The following is a 19,148-nucleotide window of genomic DNA, read 5'->3' as shown; positions in this document are numbered from 1 at the left end:
TAGATTCACTGTGTTGTTCTAAATTTTAGGTTATGTTTCAGTAAAATTGAGTTTCTTCCCATTTATCTTAATTGGGAAGACGTTTATTAGTTTACTATTTCTTTGTGATTGAATATAAGTTTTTTATATTGATTAGTAATTAACGTCATTATTAAAATGGTAATTTCAATAGGGTTTGAAGGCAGTGCAAATAAACTTGGTATTGGAATAGTTCAAGATGGAAATGTTCTTTCAAACTGTAGAAGAACTTTTATAACTCCTCCAGGCGAAGGTTTCATGCCCAAAGCTACAGCTCAACATCATCGAGACAATATCCTGGATGTTGTGCAAGAAGCTTCAGATAAAGCTAAAAAAGAACCCAAAGACATAGATGTGGTGTGCTACACAAAGGGGCCAGGAATGGGTGCTCCTCTCGTTTCAGTGGCAGTAGTTTCAGAAGCGGATACAGAAGTTAATTGAAAATACAAATATGCTAAACCAAGAAATAAAAAAGCTTAGCTCCACATCACAGTTCAATAAAATCACGCTGAGGGACAACACACTCACTGAATCTAACACTAATCCTCATCATAGAAATGTAATAATATTAGCCGACAGTCAAGGTAGAAATCTGAGTTGCCAGCTACAGAATTATCTGCCAAAAGATCATGGATGCTGTGGCTTAGTATATCCTGGCGCTTCATTAGCTGAAATTACTAATAAATATATTCACAATTCAGAGCTTTACCCTAACCATAAAACCTGCTTAGTTGTCGTGGGCGGAACCAACATTTTCACAGAAACCTCCACAATATCAGATGTAGAATTATACATACTATCTCTCAGGTATTTCATTTCAAGACATAACGGCATTCAAATAATCCTTTCTGACATACCATACCGCTACGATCTGGCAGGAAGGTCACACCAGAATAATCTCATCTGGAAGGCAAACCTACACATAAGTAAGCTATGTCACACTAAATTAATAAAGCTGATTAAACTATTGAGCCTGCCACGCCATTACCACACAAAACACGGGTTGCATTTGAACAGAATGGGAAAAGGTTACATTGTGAAGGAAATCCTACATGCTACTCTCCACATTGATGGCCACTTTCATCCTGATGAGACGGATATACAGGTAGAGGACTTGGAACAGGATAGAAGAGATCCATGTACTGACACTGATGGACTCACATGCAAACAAAATTTTAGAACAGAGAGCAACATTCCAAAAAACTTCTCAACTCCTGCAAACAGCCTTACACATCAAAAGTATTTAACAAAAAACAGGCATTGAGCACAAACAAAAACCCAAACGAACCAAAAAACAGAAAGTTGAAGATGTTTTTCCTAAACATACAAAGAGGCCTTCAGAAAAAATAGATCAGCTGGTAATTGAATTGGACAAGATAAGACCTCACTTCCTATTGATAGCAGAACACGGACTCAACAAGAATAAATTGGAAACTACCAATATACCAGGTTACACTTTACAATCAGAATTCTCAAGGAGGCAACATATGTGGGGTGGCACAGCTATATTTATCACGCAACATGATGGACTTCAACCTTGAAATAAAAGACACAGAATCATCTTCCATGGAATTGACATGTGAAATAGCTGCACTGAAATTTATAACAAAATCTCAAGGGCTTATAATAGTATGCATCTACAGACCGACATCGGGGAATACCCTGGAATTTTTAGAATATATGGACTAGCATCCTGACAAAAAACGAGAATATTGCAATAATGGGTGATTTAAATATAAACTCTCTAAAAGATTCTTCAAATTTGAGAAAACTAAAGAAAATCTTGGCACAGCATAGTTTAGATATTGTACAGCTTCCACCAACTCGACAAACTACAGACACAGAAACTAGCATAGATTACTGTATTACAAACATGATCAGGCCTACAGTCAGGATTATAGATAATGTAATATCAGATCACAAAGGATTAGGATGCATTTTAGACACAGCCGTGAATCTCCAAACGCCTCATATGACAAAGATAATACAACTGAACACTCAAAATATGGAACTAATTAGACTACGTCTGCAAAGAGAGAGTTGGAGTGAACTGACAAATACAAGATCTGTAAATGATAAGTACAATAATTTTATCAAAACAATGCAGTACCATCTAAATTGCATCTGCCCGTTTAAAGATAAAAAACTTGGCACCCTGAGAAGAAACCAATTCAATATAACAGAAACAATTAGAAAATTGAGACAGAGATGCTAATACCATATACATGCTGACTGGAGAGCAGGATCACAAGGATAAATATTCCTATCTGAAGAAATTATATGATTGTGAAGTCAGAAATGAAAAGAAAAGACATATAGCAGAGAGAATAAAGCGGTCAACTAACCAGACAAAGGAGACATGGCGGGTGATAAATGAAGAGAGAAAGAAGAGGAGGAATGATGATGAGGATGAGGAGACTGTCTGAGGATAAATTGCAATTTAGAAAAAAATCCCCACAACCTAGTGGAAGTCTTCAATAATTATTTCTTAAATATAGAGCAGACAGACCGTCAGAAATCAAGCACTGCTAATTGTGAATTGGAACACAGTGATGAGGAATTGTTGGAGGCATACAAGAGAGTGACAGAGAAGGACATGCTTGAGATTTTCGCAAAAACAAAACACAAGTACTCAGCAGGTATAGATGGAATCCCAGGGAAACTGCTGTACCATTGTCGAAAGGAAATTGCCTACCCAATCCTACAAATAATCAACTTCCCAATAAGAGAATCAATAGTGCCCGACAGCATGAAGATATCACTTGTCCATCCAAAACATAAGAAGAACTGTGAAACTGACATTGAGAACTACCGACCGATATCAAATCTGCCAACGCCATCTTTATACTTAGAAAAAGCTATATACCTACAGATATTAAACTTTCTCAAAAGAACTAAGAAGATCCACCAATATCAACATGGATTCAGGGACGATAAATCAACTGATACAGCTATAGCAAATTTCATCCACTTAATTACAGAGAACTGGGAGCAAAAAACAGGATCTCGGCGGTTTTCCTGGATCTCCGGAAGGCATTTGACTCCTTGGACTGGACGATTCTGCTGTCAGAAATAGAATATATATGGATACGAGGACAGGCAAAGAAATGGCTGGAAAACTATTTAACAAATAGGAACCAAATTGTGGAGCTCAAATATAAGAAATGTGGGAGAAAAATGACTGCTAGGTCTCTGCCCCAGTCTATGAGAAATGAAGTGCCACAGGATCTGTGCTGGGGCCCTTACTCTTCCTCATTTATATTAATAGCTTGCCTAAAAAACATTAATAATAAATGGGAAAACCCAGGAGGAACTACAGTCACATTATAACACAACAATAGCCTCAACAAAAAAAGCCTTGTTAGAATTAAAATTAAATATAAACAGTTCAAAGAGTACCATAGTAAACTTTCAAACACAGGCAAGGACCATCATGAATGCTGGGAGCCAGTTGAACACTGAGGAGGAGATTTCGGGTTCAGCAAGATTCTTGGGCATAATATTAGATAGAAACTTGACATGGCAGGAGCACATTAAATCACTGTGTAGCAAATTATCCACATCACTCTATGGGATAAGAAGAATAAGGAGTATAGCAGATAAAAGCTTTGCAATGATGGCCTATCATTCATTATTCGCTTCACACATTAGTTTTGGCATAATAGCCTGGGGAAGCACACCGCACACATACATAGAACAAATACTGATATTGCAAAAGAAATCAATAAGGATTATAAAACTGTTTGCCATATGACGCTCACTGCAGGCCTTATTTCAGGAGGGACAGAATCTTTACAGTAGTATTCCTCTATATCTACAAGACAATTCTATATATAAAAAAGTATGTAACGGTTAGACCATGTAGACACAATATACATGAACATAATACAAGAGGAAAAAACGATTTCGACCTCCCATACAGTAGACTGCTGAAAACACAGAGACAGCCACATACACAGGGTTTCCGCTTTCATAATTGCCTGCCACACGATATAAAAAGTATAAAAGAGCCTAAACCATTTAAGCAAGCTCTAAAAAAATAATTTTTAGACAATCCACTCTATTCACTGAAGGAATTTCCAGTGAAGAGTGTAATTCAAAAGTAGCGACTTTCATTCGCTTCCTTGACGTGCCCCTCATCCTTGTGATGTGGGTGGTGAAATAAAAAAATGAAATGAAATGAAATAGTTGCTCGATGTGTTGCCCAGTTGTGAAACAAGCCGATCGTGGGTAGGACATTGTATAGGACATATCGAAATGGGGCGAGTGGTTACCAACAGTGATAATCCCACAGTTCTGTATGTGAGTGGAGGCAACACCCAAGTCATATCGTATGCCAGAAATAGGTACCACATTTTTGGAGAAACCATTGATATCGCTGTCGGCAATTGTTTGGATCGGTTTGCGTGAGTTCTGAAACTGTCAAACGATCCAAGTCCGAGCTACAACATTGAGCAGATGGCGAAAAAGGGCAAAAAGTTCTTCCAATTGCCATACGCAGTCAAAGGCATGGATGTTTCTTTCTCAGGTCTTCTTTCATCGAAGACATTGCTGAAAAACTCATAAGCTCGGGCATGTACACTCCCGAGGATCACTGCTTCTCACTCCAGGAAACTGTCTTCGCTATGCTGGTTGAAACTACAGAACGAGCGATGGCCCATTGCGGCTCGCAGGAGGTGCTGCTGGTGGGAGGGGTGGCCTGCAATGAAAGACTGCAGCAGATGATGGCTGAGATGTGTGGGGAGAGGGGGGCCAAGGTGTATGCCACGGATGAGCGCTACTGCATTGACAATGGTGCCATGATTGCACATGCCGGCGCACTCCTCTTTACATCGGGAAAAGCGACGCCCTGGGAGGAAACTGCCATCACACAAAGGTATCGAACGGACGATGTTGAGGTGACATGATTTGGCAGCATTGACAATGAATGTGCAACATGAAGGTTTGCTCAGTGACCATCACAGTATTGTTCTGAGTTCCAACCTTGATTACCATCAAATTCTTGAACTTGTTCCAATAAATAATATATAAGTATGTAGAAATTGAGTACTCATACAGTGATGTACAAATTCCGTTTTCATGGAGTACATACTAGATTTATAGATTCACATAACAGCTGTGCTTAGTGAGAGAAGTTGTGTGTATTTTTGGGCTCAAAATTTTTTAAAATAGCTTGATTAATTCAATATGAAGTGATAATTAAGTGTTTTATTTAAACAAAGTTCTGTGTTTCAATTTCTCTAAATTCAAAATGTTTAGCTTATATATATATATTTTTGGACGGAAATTGAACCTGAACGTTTCACAGTAGAAACATAACCTATTTTTTGGACATTTTATTAATTTATCAAAATTTGGGAATGGAATAGATTTGGGCCAAGCCTGTTGTTCCTTCCTAATCATATTTATATGGTTTGTGATTCTGTCCACGAATAAATAAATAAATAAATAAGATGTCAAAGATATCAAAGTGACTTGTGATGAGTATCAATGCTGCTCATTCAACCAATCCATAGCAGTTTGAGGATATTCTTACTGAAGGTCACATTATTTCGAGCTCTAATCAACATGAACTATGGATTGGATTTTAACCTGAGGATTGTGAAGTCATTTGCTGTTGTCGAGTCCAGACGGTTTTTTATAGAATTGCAATATTAATAGAAAAGAATAAAACATAACTATACTGTATAACTTAGTACCATTCCATTAGGATCAAACTTATTACAAGCGAGTTGTTTCGATTTTCAACATACAATAATTTTAAACAAGGGTCATATTAGAAGTGCATGAACTACACTCCTCTAGTCAGAGAGAATTTGATCTTTGATTCTGAAAATGTTTGCTTATCAACGTTTCATTCTAACGCCAATCAGGTCGTTTGATTTATTATTATTTGAATAGTTTGTGCATTCGAGTTATGTGTGTAATTTATGAATTTATCGGATTCTTCTAAACTGATAGTGCTCTAATCACTCAAATTTCAAGAGTTTGATTGGTCTGTAGTAGTCACTTATCAATTTGTTTCTCTCTAGGAACGCAGTAAATTACTCATAAATATTGTATGACTTTCAATGATTATTCATTTTCATTGTAAGTATAATTTGATTGACAGTACTTATCTCAATTATTTTTACTACTTTGAAGCTGTCTGATCTCTAATGTTGGGTAAGCAAGAAATTATTTCCGTTTTTGGTTGAGCATGACTAGTTGGCATGCCTCAAATTAGAGTTATATAATCTGCCTAATTAATACGAAATTTTACTGTATCTATCATTAATAGGGAGCATGGGACTACTTTTTTTCAAGTACGTTTTTCATACCTTCTCGTATTGTGATCTAGGTTTTACATGAACGAATATTGATTTTGAATATTGAATATGATTTTTGAAAAAAAAGTTCCCTTTCAATTTCCTACCCTCTTATAGGAACCCCTTCAGAATTTCCTTAATTAATTTTCATTGATGAATCGAATAAGTGGATCTCCTTACGGGTCTCCATACAATCCAATACAAAACAATAAATCGAATGCTGACTTCGGCTTGTAGAGCATTATTATCCACAATTACAGTGATGTAAGTTGATCATTATGAAATCTTCTCTAGTCTTTTAGTGAGTATGAGATGTATTGTTGATTTATGGAGTTATTTAGAAAAAAAGAAAATTTCTAAAATCATAATAATTGATCATTGAGGCTATTATATCAGAAGAAACCTTATCATCTCTTTCAACCAAGAATCGATCCGATGTTCAGTTCAGAAAATTAATCATGAGAAAATGTTATAAGATGCATCCCAGTAGGATGGGTCTGGCTTCGGTAGCTCTCACAGCAATTTATTAATTTTCTGCGTGGTTCATGGACAGCCCGCAATCTATTGAGCCGATCAACATCGAAATTCGGGAGAGAGACAGTTTTCGGCTCAGCCTAATGTCCTTTCTCATACTGTATAATTATTTTGAATTTTATTATTTAAAGTGATTGATGGATTTTATGCAAATCAAAAATTGCTGTTATCATTGTATTTTCGGTCAATGAAATACAGAGCAATTATCTTATTTTCCCATGAAACTCTCCCTTATTGCCTGCTCTACAGCAACACTCAACATTACTTCAAGTTACTGCTGGTACATTTATTAGGAATTAAGATTATTTTTAAGTAGAGCATACTTTTCGGATGCTTTACTTTCTGAATAAGAAATGAATGTTAAGAATGAATGACAATAAATGATGAGAAACTGAGTATGTAATTTTTGCAATAGAAACAAACAAAGAACTGAAGGAAAGTTTTTATTGGAATTCTAATGCTCAAGCAAGGCATTTCAATAGTAGAGATGATTTATGAATAAGGCAAAGCGCGAAGCATACTTCGCGTATTTAAGTATTCAATATTTCCAAATTAAAATATGACAAAGCAGTCCTCGAGCCCCCTAATTTCTCTCCAGTCTTTCCGATAAGTCTAAAAAAATGAAGATTCGATTATGGATTGATGTTGTTTTTCATGATGAATAAATCTGTTGAAGGTGGAACAAGCGGAATGTCCTAGATTTAACAGAGCTTTCAGTGAAAATGTGTCGGGAAGCTATTGACCAGAGGTGTAATCCAAGTATTGGATTATTTTCAAAGTGTCAGCATTGCTTGAATAAGAAGCATCGATGTTATTTATGAGGAACGTTGTCAGCCTAGAGTGAATCTCTCGCCCCCTGTGGGTTGGGGGAGCTTTGAGTCGATCATCGTACTCACAAATGTGTTGAAAACCAGAATTAACCCACTGTATCCATGCTTGTCGTAGGAGGCGACTAAAATGGACCTCGAGGCAACTCCAGAAGTTGCCTTACCTACAAACCCACGGGATCTGCCCCATCAGGGAAGTTTCGGAGGGGCAAAAAGAAAAACCCAAGAGACCAGAGATGAGCGAAACACCAGGCTCAAATGTGGGTCAATTAAGAGGGTGGCCGGGCGCCCTAGAGGCAGTTTGGCGTCCCCTCTCACAGCGGAAGGACCTACAAGAAGGCCAGAAGTGGAACTCACGTAGGTCACGAGTTTGTGGGTGAAGAGGCCAAAACTCATCACTGCTTAAAGAAGGGCGGCCATTCAGGCAAAACGTCGTGGGGGAAGTGAGGTTTTTGACCCTGCAGAGTTTTGGAGGAGCAAAAAAAAAAAAAAAACCAAAAAAAACAGAGATGGGTGAAACTCCAGGCACAAATGTGGGTCAAGAGGCTGAGTCGAGGGTGGCTGGGCGCCGGGCGCCCTAGAGGCAGTTTGGCATCCCCTCTGACGGGAGGATCAAGATCTCTATTGGCGAGGGAGGATCCAAGAGGGTCCACACAGTCGAGAGGATAACCTACCTTCTAAAAATAAAGGTAAGTTGAATCATTTCAGCATTCGATGACTAAGGTGCCCTTCACTACAATAATAGGAAATTCGTATTAATATCAATCAAATCAAATCAAATTTAAATCAAATTTATTTATTTACCAATTCACTAGAAATTCACAAAATAACACTTATCAACTAATATACATTGGTGTGGCTGGAAAAAGAAGCCTTGAGCTCCAGCCACGAGTTCGAAAATATTCTTCAAATTATTTGTACATTTGCCGTGATAATATTCTAAAATACAAACTAAAAGATAGTAAACCAAAAACCAAAAATATGTATAAATAAAAACAAAAATCAATTCTTGAATCAAAAATCAACAAGCCCAATAATAGAAATAGGTAGGCTAATATAGAAATTATAATAATAATAATAAAAAAAAAATTCTTTTTTCAGGTAATCAAAAAAAAAACCAAGTTTAAATTGAGCGTGTTAAGAACAAGTTATAATTATAGTAATTTAGTTTTCGATTTTAAAAAAGTAATTCTCTTTTACCCAGGATCTTATTTTATTTAATTTATTACTTGTAATTTTATCCCTAATGAAATCGTCTGGTATTCTATTTATTAGCTTATCGCTCTGGAACTTGAATGATGATTGCTGGTTGTCAATGCAGTGAAATTTATACTGTAAGCACTTACACTTGCTGGTCTTAAATTGTAAGTGACATTGCGTTGAGTAAATAGATGTGTATTTGAATATAATTAAGTTTGTTATGTACGTTTGGCGAAGCGTTGGTAAGTTTATCTCATCAAATATTAGTCTGCTAGGATAGCGTCTTGGTCTTCCTAGCGCAGCCCTGATGATATGCTTTTGAATAGTAAAAAGTTTATTGAAATGGGTGTCAAAGGCTGCTCCCCATACTTCTATATTGTAGTGGAAGATTGAGTGAGCATATGCATTGTAAATTGTTCTGAGAATGTTCAAGTCTTTCAATTGATTAATTTTGTAAAATATTGTAATCAAGTATTTTAATTTATAACAAAGATTTTGGATGTGAATGTCCCATTTAATATGCTGATCAATCGTAATTCCTAAATATTTCATTGACTTAACTCTTTCTATAGTTGAACAAGTACAGTTGGGAGTGTCGCAGTTATGATTATGTATTATTAGTTTTAAATGTTCTGAAGGTTGACCGCTTCTATTAGGCGAAAAAGTTATATATTTAGTTTTTATTGTATTTAATGTTAGAATATGACTTTTTAACCACGACTTGACCACTGAGAGACCGCGATTTGCACAGTTGAATGTTTCATCCCAAGTTGAGCCAGAAAAGATTAAAGCAGTGTCATCGGCAAAAGATAGAGCAATACCATTCGGAATGCGTAGTTTCAATAAATCATTCACATAAATCAAAAACATAAGAGGCGATAGTACAGTGCCTTGTGGCAGACCATAATCTTTAATAATCTGGATATCAGTTTCCAAAATTTGGGTTCGATCCTTCAAATAGCTTGCGAATAGTTTTTTTGCTATCCCCCTTATTCCACTATTTTCCAACTTGTTAATAAGATAGAATGTGGTATTGTATCGAACGCCTTCGCTAAGTCACAGAATACAGCAAGTGTTTTTTTATTACTATTGAAATTTTTGTCGATTATACTTGTCAAATGTAACACAGCATCCTTGGTAGATTTACCTTTTGGAATCCATACTGGTTGCCCTCAATAAATTTATTTTTTTCAAGAAAATTCAACAGTCTTGCTTTTATAATTTTTTCCATGATTTTAGACAAGTTGCTGAGTAGACTAATAGGTCTATAATTTTGTGGATCATCAAGTTTATTGGATTTAGGAATCGGTTTTATTAAGGCTACTTTAAATTTTCTGGGAAAATATCCTAGTAGAAAGCATCTATTAACTATGAATTCAAGAGGACAAACAATATAGTTTGAAATTTTCTTTAGACATATGCTACTTATGCCATCCGCACCTGGAGAAGAGTTTGGTTTTAGCTCATGAATGTATTTATTTATTTCTGTAACATTGGTTGGGCTTAGAAAAAAGCTATGTAAGGTTCTAGGTGAGATTGTTTCGGGAATTTCAATTATATTATTTTGAATTGGGTTTTTAGCATATTTCTGGCCTACTGTTGCAAAATGTTTATTTAGTATGACAGCTTCAATTCTAGCTTCAAATTCTTTAGTTTTGGTTTTGGTAATTTCTTTTATGCAATCCCAAGTTTTCTCAATATTACCTTTATAATTGAGAAACTTTTGATTATAGTATTCAATTTTTGCTTTTTGATCAAAATGTTCAGAGTGTTCTATATCGCTTATATTCCTCCTTCAATCTAATATTAAATGGTTCTTTAGTCAGTTTCCTATGCATCTTGTCTCGTTTTCTTATAGAATTAATAATGCCCTGACTTATCCATGGCTTCAGTGGTTTTCTTTATGAGGTATCTTAAAAGATCGTGAGCTAAGTTTAATGTGGTCCGTGAGTGTATTTATAAAAGCATCCACTAACTCATCAATGTCTTCAGTATTGCTATTAAATATCTTATCCATCTTTCTTCTTCTACGCTACGACATAATTTTTCATAATCAATTTTGACTATATCATTAGTCGATGAAATACTCTTAGTTTTTATGTTATTCTGATTTAAATGGATGGTTGTGCAAAAATGATCAGTAATATTTGATTCGATTACAGTTGCTAATATGTTTTCAGGATTTATATTCTTATCTTTGAGAAATATATGATCAATACATGTCTTAGTATTATTTTGAATTCTTGTTGGTATATTTATGTAGGATTTAAATCCATTTAAATGAACAGCACTCAAGTATTCGTTCGTTAGATTGCAATTTTCTAATAGGTTCAAATTCATGTCTCCTAGCACCAAAAAAGTATTTCCATTATTATTATTTTGCAAAAGAGAGTCGAAACTGTTTATGAAATCAACAATATTAAGTGAAGGTGAGCGATAGACAGACAACAGCGTATACTTCTTATCTAGAAATGTGAATGTAATTGCAATCGAGTTAGCTTTATCTATTTCTAAATCAATCAGTTCGAAGTCTATGATGCTATTGTCAATAAACAAGCAGATACCATCGATACCTTCTTGAATATTTGGATTTTTTATATATAGTTCGGTATCCATTGTCACGTGGTAATTTGAAACCACCAAATATTTTTAAATGAGCCAATGAAATGTAATAGAACTATAAAATTGGAAAGAAGGTTAGACCTACCCAAAGAGTAAATCAACTCAAAGCAAGTATTATTAGCGATTAGGAGTAATAGCATTATCAACAACGATAAGAAAACATGTATTATTGTGATTTAATAATTATGAGAACCCATTGGTAAGATCAAAAAATTATAAAGCGGCATACTTATTATTGGCGGATTATAAGAAAAAAAATAAAATGCATGAACATTGAGGTTAGAGTTACTTGTTTACATTTTGAAAAGAATTAGTCGATCTTGGATAAATCGATAATTATCAGAACCAATACTGAACGAATCAGCTGATTATTCGATCAACCCATATGACGGGTTGAATCATATAAAATTCACTCATAAAGGATATATTAAGTATACTAAAGGAAGTCGATGTGTAGAATTACAAACAACTATTATTTCTGTATAATATTTATTATAATCCAAAAAAGCATGATAAATCAAGAGTATACAAAACTCATATAAAAACTAAATGTATTATCTATTAAAATCGTATGTTACGATTTATTTATGAATTCAATTTAAGATAAACACTCCATATATTTGTATAAAAACTTCTTTTATTTAATTTTTTCTATTATAAAGCCGAGGAAGCCCTGATTCCCAAGGCAACCAATTGTATTGAGTCTATTAAATTGAAGGCCAATCAGAGAGTAGCTTACAGAATTATTCTAGGAAGAGGCAAATTTTTCTGAAAACCTCCTTCTTCTGGCTTAAGATCCAACCCGAGAGGATGCACATGGAGTTTAGGGTTTTTTCTTCTTCCTTTTAAAAATTTTTAATGAACTATTAAGCCAAACCCTTTTTTAAAATGTAATGTATGTTTGTTGAATGTTAATTATTGTGAACTCAGTGCTGTCAAGGAGTTCGTAATTGTAAAGATTCCCATAAAAATAGCTTTAATTCGAATGAAACTTATAAAAATCTGGATCACGCGTTAGCCCAGCAGTGACGAAAAGGAGCCTACCCAATTAATTATTGGAAATAATTAATTCAATCCACGAGAACATCTAGAACTTCAGTCAGTGAGTGATAAGTCAAACCAAACGAGCTCGTTTTTTCGTTTTTTCTACGTTCAGTGGGGGTAATTATTAAAACAAAAAGCGCTATTCCAATTAATTAGAATTAAAATAAAAAGTCACCACGTGTTGAACAATATCACATAGTCCATAAGAGCATTTTATAAATTTATTTAATATATGTAGGAAGCTTACTTCCATGCACAGCCCGAATTCATATAAATCCCTGAGATCTCATGTTTGAATATTAATTTATTAATTATAAATTTGTTAATTGAACCAAGTATATCATATCAAACTTATAGACCGAACAGGTTTCTATTGGCAGAATTTTATATTGATTGGAAGTCTAAGTACCAGTATTAAATATAATATATTTATAAATTTGAAACACACTATTGTGAATATTGGCAAAGCCTGTGATAATTATTCAGATTTTAGGAATAGATTATTTAAGTGAATTATAGATTTATCGAATATCTTATGCACATCTTTTTTGTGGGAATATATTTTGTGTTTTATGTCAGCATACAAATCGTAGAAATTTATTTTATCCTAGTTCATCTCGTGATATATAGTTTGAGCTGTTTTAATATCAACAAACATTTAGCAGCATTTAAAATTATTGAATCAAGTAATATTAACCTTATTCAGAGCACCCAATATTTATCATCCTTTGATGATATTCATTTTATCAGCCAGAACAAGTATATTAAGAAATTATATTAATAAGGTTCCCGTTATATCATATAAGGATCCAGAGAGCTTCAAGAACTGGCGTTGTAAGTTCTAAGGAATTTTGAAAGGGTATATTGGTGAATACTTGTATTCACGACGAGCGTTTTAAGAATCAACTAGAAACAACTATAGTTGGTCCTGATTATTCTCTAGTGGTACATGGTTACTGATAATCAGTCATCAAATATTCTTTTAATTTCCTTACTGGTATTCTTCAAGAACTTCATAGAAGCAGCGGTAAGAATTACCAATCACCGATCACTGAACCTTATGGTGATTATTTGTATTTATAAAATTCATGTTTCTACCACTGAGCTAGAGCTGAGGTTTGAACCCAGTAATTTTGCGAGCCGGAAGGCCTTAATTTTTTGTGAATTTATTCGCAAAAGAGGGAATTTAGAGACTGCTCTTATAAATACCAGAAACATCGTATTATCTGTGAAGGAATTACAATCCACAACTTCTCACAATAGCTTCATAACGTGGGACTCTATCATAAGAGATAACCCCCCCAGGATCCACAACTTCACACCATCCATAATAAAATTACATTGAGAGTCCGCAGTTATCCATGTTTCTGATAAAATTATCACATGAAATTTTGTTTCACACTGGTTCAGGTAACATATAAATTGATCAAAATTTTTATTAACACTCCTTATGTTCATATGCAATAAGTTGAGTAAACTCTCTGTATTACTATTTAAATAATTATCCGGCTTGAAATTAGCAATATCTTGAACCTCCAGCGTATCATAGATACCAACATCAACTGTATCACCTACTTTAAAAGGCATTGGATTGGGTAGAAAAATAAAATAACAACTTCGTTACTCATGAAAAATTCGGCTAGCCACCTACTGCACACGATAAGATAAAGATTTATATTAATAGGATAATGGAGTCTTACCAATATTGAAATCCTAATTATTGACAATATTGTGACAATGATGTAGAATACAATTATTTTATTGATAAAAATATTCAAATCAACCTGTTCTTGTTTAATTTGTGGATCTTCGGCTCTAATAAAGCTGTTTGGAATCATTCTATATAAATTTACAATAAGCATAGTAATAAAAATGATTGAACGTTTTCAAAATTGCGTTCTATATATATACCTTTGGCCGTTCAAATAAAATAATACTAAGAAGCCATCTTTCAATAAATCAATCAGCAAAGACAAAAAACTAATCTCGCTTGAATTCAACTTTTTAACAGTTTTATAATTATTAGTGATATTGTATTCTTCAGATACATATTTAATTTGACGATTTCTCACAAACAATATGAAGTAAATTAAATCCTGGAAATAATAAATAATTCTACCTGAACTTCTGTTCATCTTTATACAAAATAGATCTATAAAAGTCATAAAATCATAGTTTCCATCTTGAAAAACACCAAAAAAATAATAAAATTCATGTTTCGAATGTTCTAAAGTAATCAGAGTATAGTTCTTTCTCAGTTTATCATTAGACAATGTAATAATAGGCCTATTGCGAAACATAACTTAGTGTTATAGAAAAATATCTTCATAGTTACAAAGTAAGACTTAAAACAAAATAATTCGGCCATCTATAGTTTCACAAAATCTTTCTCATTTCTCACATGTATTGGCTGCTTACCTTCCTCCTTCCTAGCCAGTATCCTACCATCCTTAACCCATACAAAACGATAGCCTTTTTGAATAGCGATCTTTCGCGTTTCTTTGAGAAGTGCACTTGTGGTGGGAGCAAGATGCTGATAAGCACACACTCATCCGTCAATCAATGACTGGCATACCGTTTTTGTTGAGATTCCACGATCCTTTCCATCATGATTTGAAGCGCCTTTAAAATAAGTCAACCAATCTTCTTTATCTTTTAGCGATCTTTCGCGTTTCTTTGAGAAGTGCACTTGTGGTGGGAGCAAGATGCTGATAAGCACACACTCGTCCGTCAATCAATGACTGGCATACCGTTTTTGTTGAGATTCCACGATCCTTTCCATCACGATTTGAAGCGCCTTTAAAATAAGTCAACCAATCTTCTTTATCTTTTCTTCTAATAAACTTGAAAACAATTGGCTTACTTTTATTATTGTTCCCTGACGGCAATCTGTGAGCAATACTGAGACTATTAGAGTTCATTGGACTGTTTATTGCGGATGAAATTTTATTAAAGACCTCATACACTGATTCATTACGTGTCTCTGGAAATCCAGTGACAATAACATTGTCTCTACGGGTGTAACCTTGCAGGCCGGAAATTTCAACCTTTAAATTTGTATTTCGTTTTTTAGCACATCAATTTCTTTTTTCAATTGTTTCACTTCATCCTTATAGTTTAAGAGTTCCTTTCTAAAATCGTCAAAATCATTAGAGATAAACTCGATCGAATGTTTAATAGAATTAAAATCCTCCTTGAAAGTTGGAGAAAATTCTGAGCTGATAATCTCTCTCACCGCTTGAGCAATAGCCTGAAGATCCAAGGTCGAGAGAGAGAGCGATTGTCCTTTATCTAACTGAACGACTGCCTCCTGTGTTTGTATTTGTAGACGCGTTTGGGCTAGTTTTGCATGCGATACATTTCCATTTGGACTTATTATCACTAGACATTTTTCTAAAGTTAGATTCTTTTATCAGCTGACAAAGATAATGACATTTCGAACCACATGCGTTGCACGTTAAAAAGTCTTTGTTCAGGAATACTCGTTTCACAACATTTACTACACAACATTTTACCGGTAGTCTTAATCGAAATCAACTTGAACTAAAGAAAGATAACAGAGCAACAGCACAATCGATGTTTACTCCTCCACGGCCAGAGGCGAACTGTTAAATAAATTCCACAGAAGATATACCTTGGCATTTTTTATGGGCTGGCTTTCTGTTCTATAAATGAATCTTTACACTGCTATTCATGATTATATAATATATAACATTATAAGGCAATTATTTCAAACTAAGGAAATCCACATTTGTTAATACTGATTAATAATAATTTATCTTGATATTAATACTCAAAACTACGTTCTACGAATCAACTGTTATACTCCAGAGGGTACTAAGAAAATTATTATCTCTATTCTTACTAATTACATCTCTTACCAAAATTATTTCCATAATTAATAATTTTCGAAATGCTGAATTTAAAATAAAATTGGATTATTAACATAAGGTTATGGATATAGATGTAATCTATAGGTATAGATAGTAATCTCTTCTATATTAGGTGTACATAATGATATCATCTACTATCATTGTCACAGTTCGAACAATAGAAGCTAATGTGTGAAGAATGATTATTGTAGAACAGAAAGGTAGGTAGTCTTTTCATATGTAGGGGCTGTGTTTTCATTTAACATTATCTCAGACATTCATCACTAAAATATTACAGTACTCAATTCGCTGATTTTATCGTTATTGCAACTCCCAATAATTGTTTGCCCTTGTTCTCATACTTTACCGTTCAATCCTATTCAAAATGCATCTAAAATAATCTCTAGCACTTTCTCAATAGTTTCCTCTACTTTTCATTTTTCTTCTTCATCCTAGAGCTATTATAATTACTAGAATATTGTTGTAGTTATTACATTTTCCTACAGTTACGTTGAAAAGTGGCCATTGCTGCACTGATTACAGAACGCAAAGAATCACTTTTCCGCTCTAGTGCGGGAAAAATTTTTCTGCACTCCAGATTTGCAACATGGCAACCCAAAATACTTAGTAGGTTATATGGAGCAACAGTGCAGCAAAATCAAAATGAAGTTGGTAACAGTGACTGCTGTGGCTGCTATAGTGAGCAGAGGTGCAACGAAGCACAACGCGCTAATTATTACTATTATATATTATATCGAGGACAGCAACAGCACAGTGCCACCACAGCACACACCACACAGCCGCCTCGCCATTCAAACACTACTAAGCTATTTGATGGATTTCAGGCAATTTTACCCATAATTACCCACTTTTCATATTCAATGGTAACTGTAGGAAAAACTTAATGTGAAATACGTGCGCAAAGTTCCTCTGCTGCACTCAAGAAACCATTCCGCCCTCGCCTACGGCTCGGGCGTAATAGTATATTTCGCACCTAGGGCCGAAAATATGACTTTTCTGGCTCGAAATCGGTTTTCAAGTCCGAGGCCGTAGGCCGAGGACTAGAAAAGATTGAGAGCCGAAAAACATTTTGCCCATGGTGAGAACGTTATTTTTCGCCACACAGAAAAATAAACAATATATATAATAGAATAATTGTCTATTATAAGCACTTCCGAAAGCAAAAGTGGAAGGTCATAGCTCTAGAAAATCTGAGGTAATCTGAATATCAGGAAATTGTCCAAGTATTTTTATTTTTTATTCTGATTTGTCTAAATAACCTAAAAGATTATGTTCAATTATGTAAGAGGTTGAATTTATACTTTTTATTCTTCCAAATGACAATAAGATGATATTATTATAAATTTTTTATTCTTGAATAATAAACACAAATAATGAAAAGTTTTTTGATCAGCTGTTTTAGCACACTTGAAATTTGGCCAATCTGGATGTCAACAATGCTTGTTGTCGTCGACTTTGGGAGTTTAGGTTAGAAGTTCTATCCTACTCTGAAAATCGAATTTGAATAGTTTATAATACGGTATATATCTTATCTGTTTTTCATTCATCCAAATAAAATGATAGTATCTTATTGCAGAATACTTATTCAATTCTAGAAGCATAAACTGATTCCATTTTGTAAACACGTTCACATCAAATCAGAATCAGCTGACTTCAAGGTTATTTTACAGCCCTAGGGCCGTAAAACTTTTACCGGCCTGGTCAGAAAACAATCATTTTCGGCCTCCATATGACGCACGAAAACCAGCTCATTACATCCAAGTGGGGAGAAAAAACATTTTTGCCCGTGTTGTGAACGCTATTTTTTGCCACACCAAAAAAAAACTTCCCAATATATAAGAAATTGAAAAATAAATAAAATTCAAACAGCCTATTTTGATAGTTTGAATCTTGGTTATGACAACTTTTACTGTCAATTAATTTCAATATTACTAATTAATAATTTACATAGTGACCATATTTTTATACTATTAATATTTCGAATAATTGTTTGAATTTTTATAGCTCGCGCTTTGCGCCGGTGCAATATCTCATGAATAGATGGATGAATAGAATTTTATTACTATTTTGAAATAATGTGAAAAATTAAATATAATTGCATATTTCACAGTTTTGTCTCAAAATATATCAAAAAAATTTATTGAAATTTAAATTACGGTAACTAATATAAAAAATAGCTAATAAAAGTAGAAATTCATCGACAAAAAAAAATGTCATTGACCGAGATTCGAACTTAGATCATGTTTGTTTTTCACTGAGCATCGAGGCTTGATGTATTACGCCTTTAGGCTCTCGGCCATTCCGTATTGTTGAATGAGGGGGCCTGACTGAAAGACTTAGCCGGTTTGCCGGCATTTCCACAACAAAATATTGCTCTGAAAATAGTTAAATCATAGAGAAAACATTCGAAGATTCAATCTTGAGTGGGCCTAATGTTTTCTCTATATGGTTTAATATTGAATAAAAATTATCTAAAAGTTTTAGTAATGAATTACAGAAAAATTACTAGGAATTTTAGAGTCAAGGCTGAGTTTTACCAGTAGGCTTACCTTAAACTTCAGATCTCTGCTGTATTTTCTTATTACCATATTATTGTTGATTGTATTGCATTAAGAAGTGGAATTCGACAATAAAAAAGAAACAATTATTACTCTACCTCACTTTTAAATATTGATACAATTATTGTACTTTGATTTCAAATT

The 19,148-nt window shown here is 34.1% G+C and overlaps 1 protein-coding gene and 1 pseudogene across 3 annotated transcripts in view; both read left to right on the top strand.

Annotated features, from left to right (window-relative positions):
• Nucleotides 1-19,148, top strand: part of LOC111052018 (gonadotropin-releasing hormone II receptor) — a 352,206-nt gene that overhangs the window by 10,839 nt on the left and 322,219 nt on the right. The window lies entirely within an intron of this gene.
• LOC111051061 lies at nt 2-5,365 on the top strand (annotated as a pseudogene).

The sequence above is a fragment of the Nilaparvata lugens genome, chromosome 2, assembly GCF_014356525.2.
Source record: "Nilaparvata lugens isolate BPH chromosome 2, ASM1435652v1, whole genome shotgun sequence".
NCBI classification, from domain to species: domain Eukaryota; kingdom Metazoa; phylum Arthropoda; class Insecta; order Hemiptera; family Delphacidae; genus Nilaparvata; species Nilaparvata lugens.
Note: the sequence above shows the minus strand (reverse complement) of the source record. Positions and strands in the feature narration are given on the sequence as shown.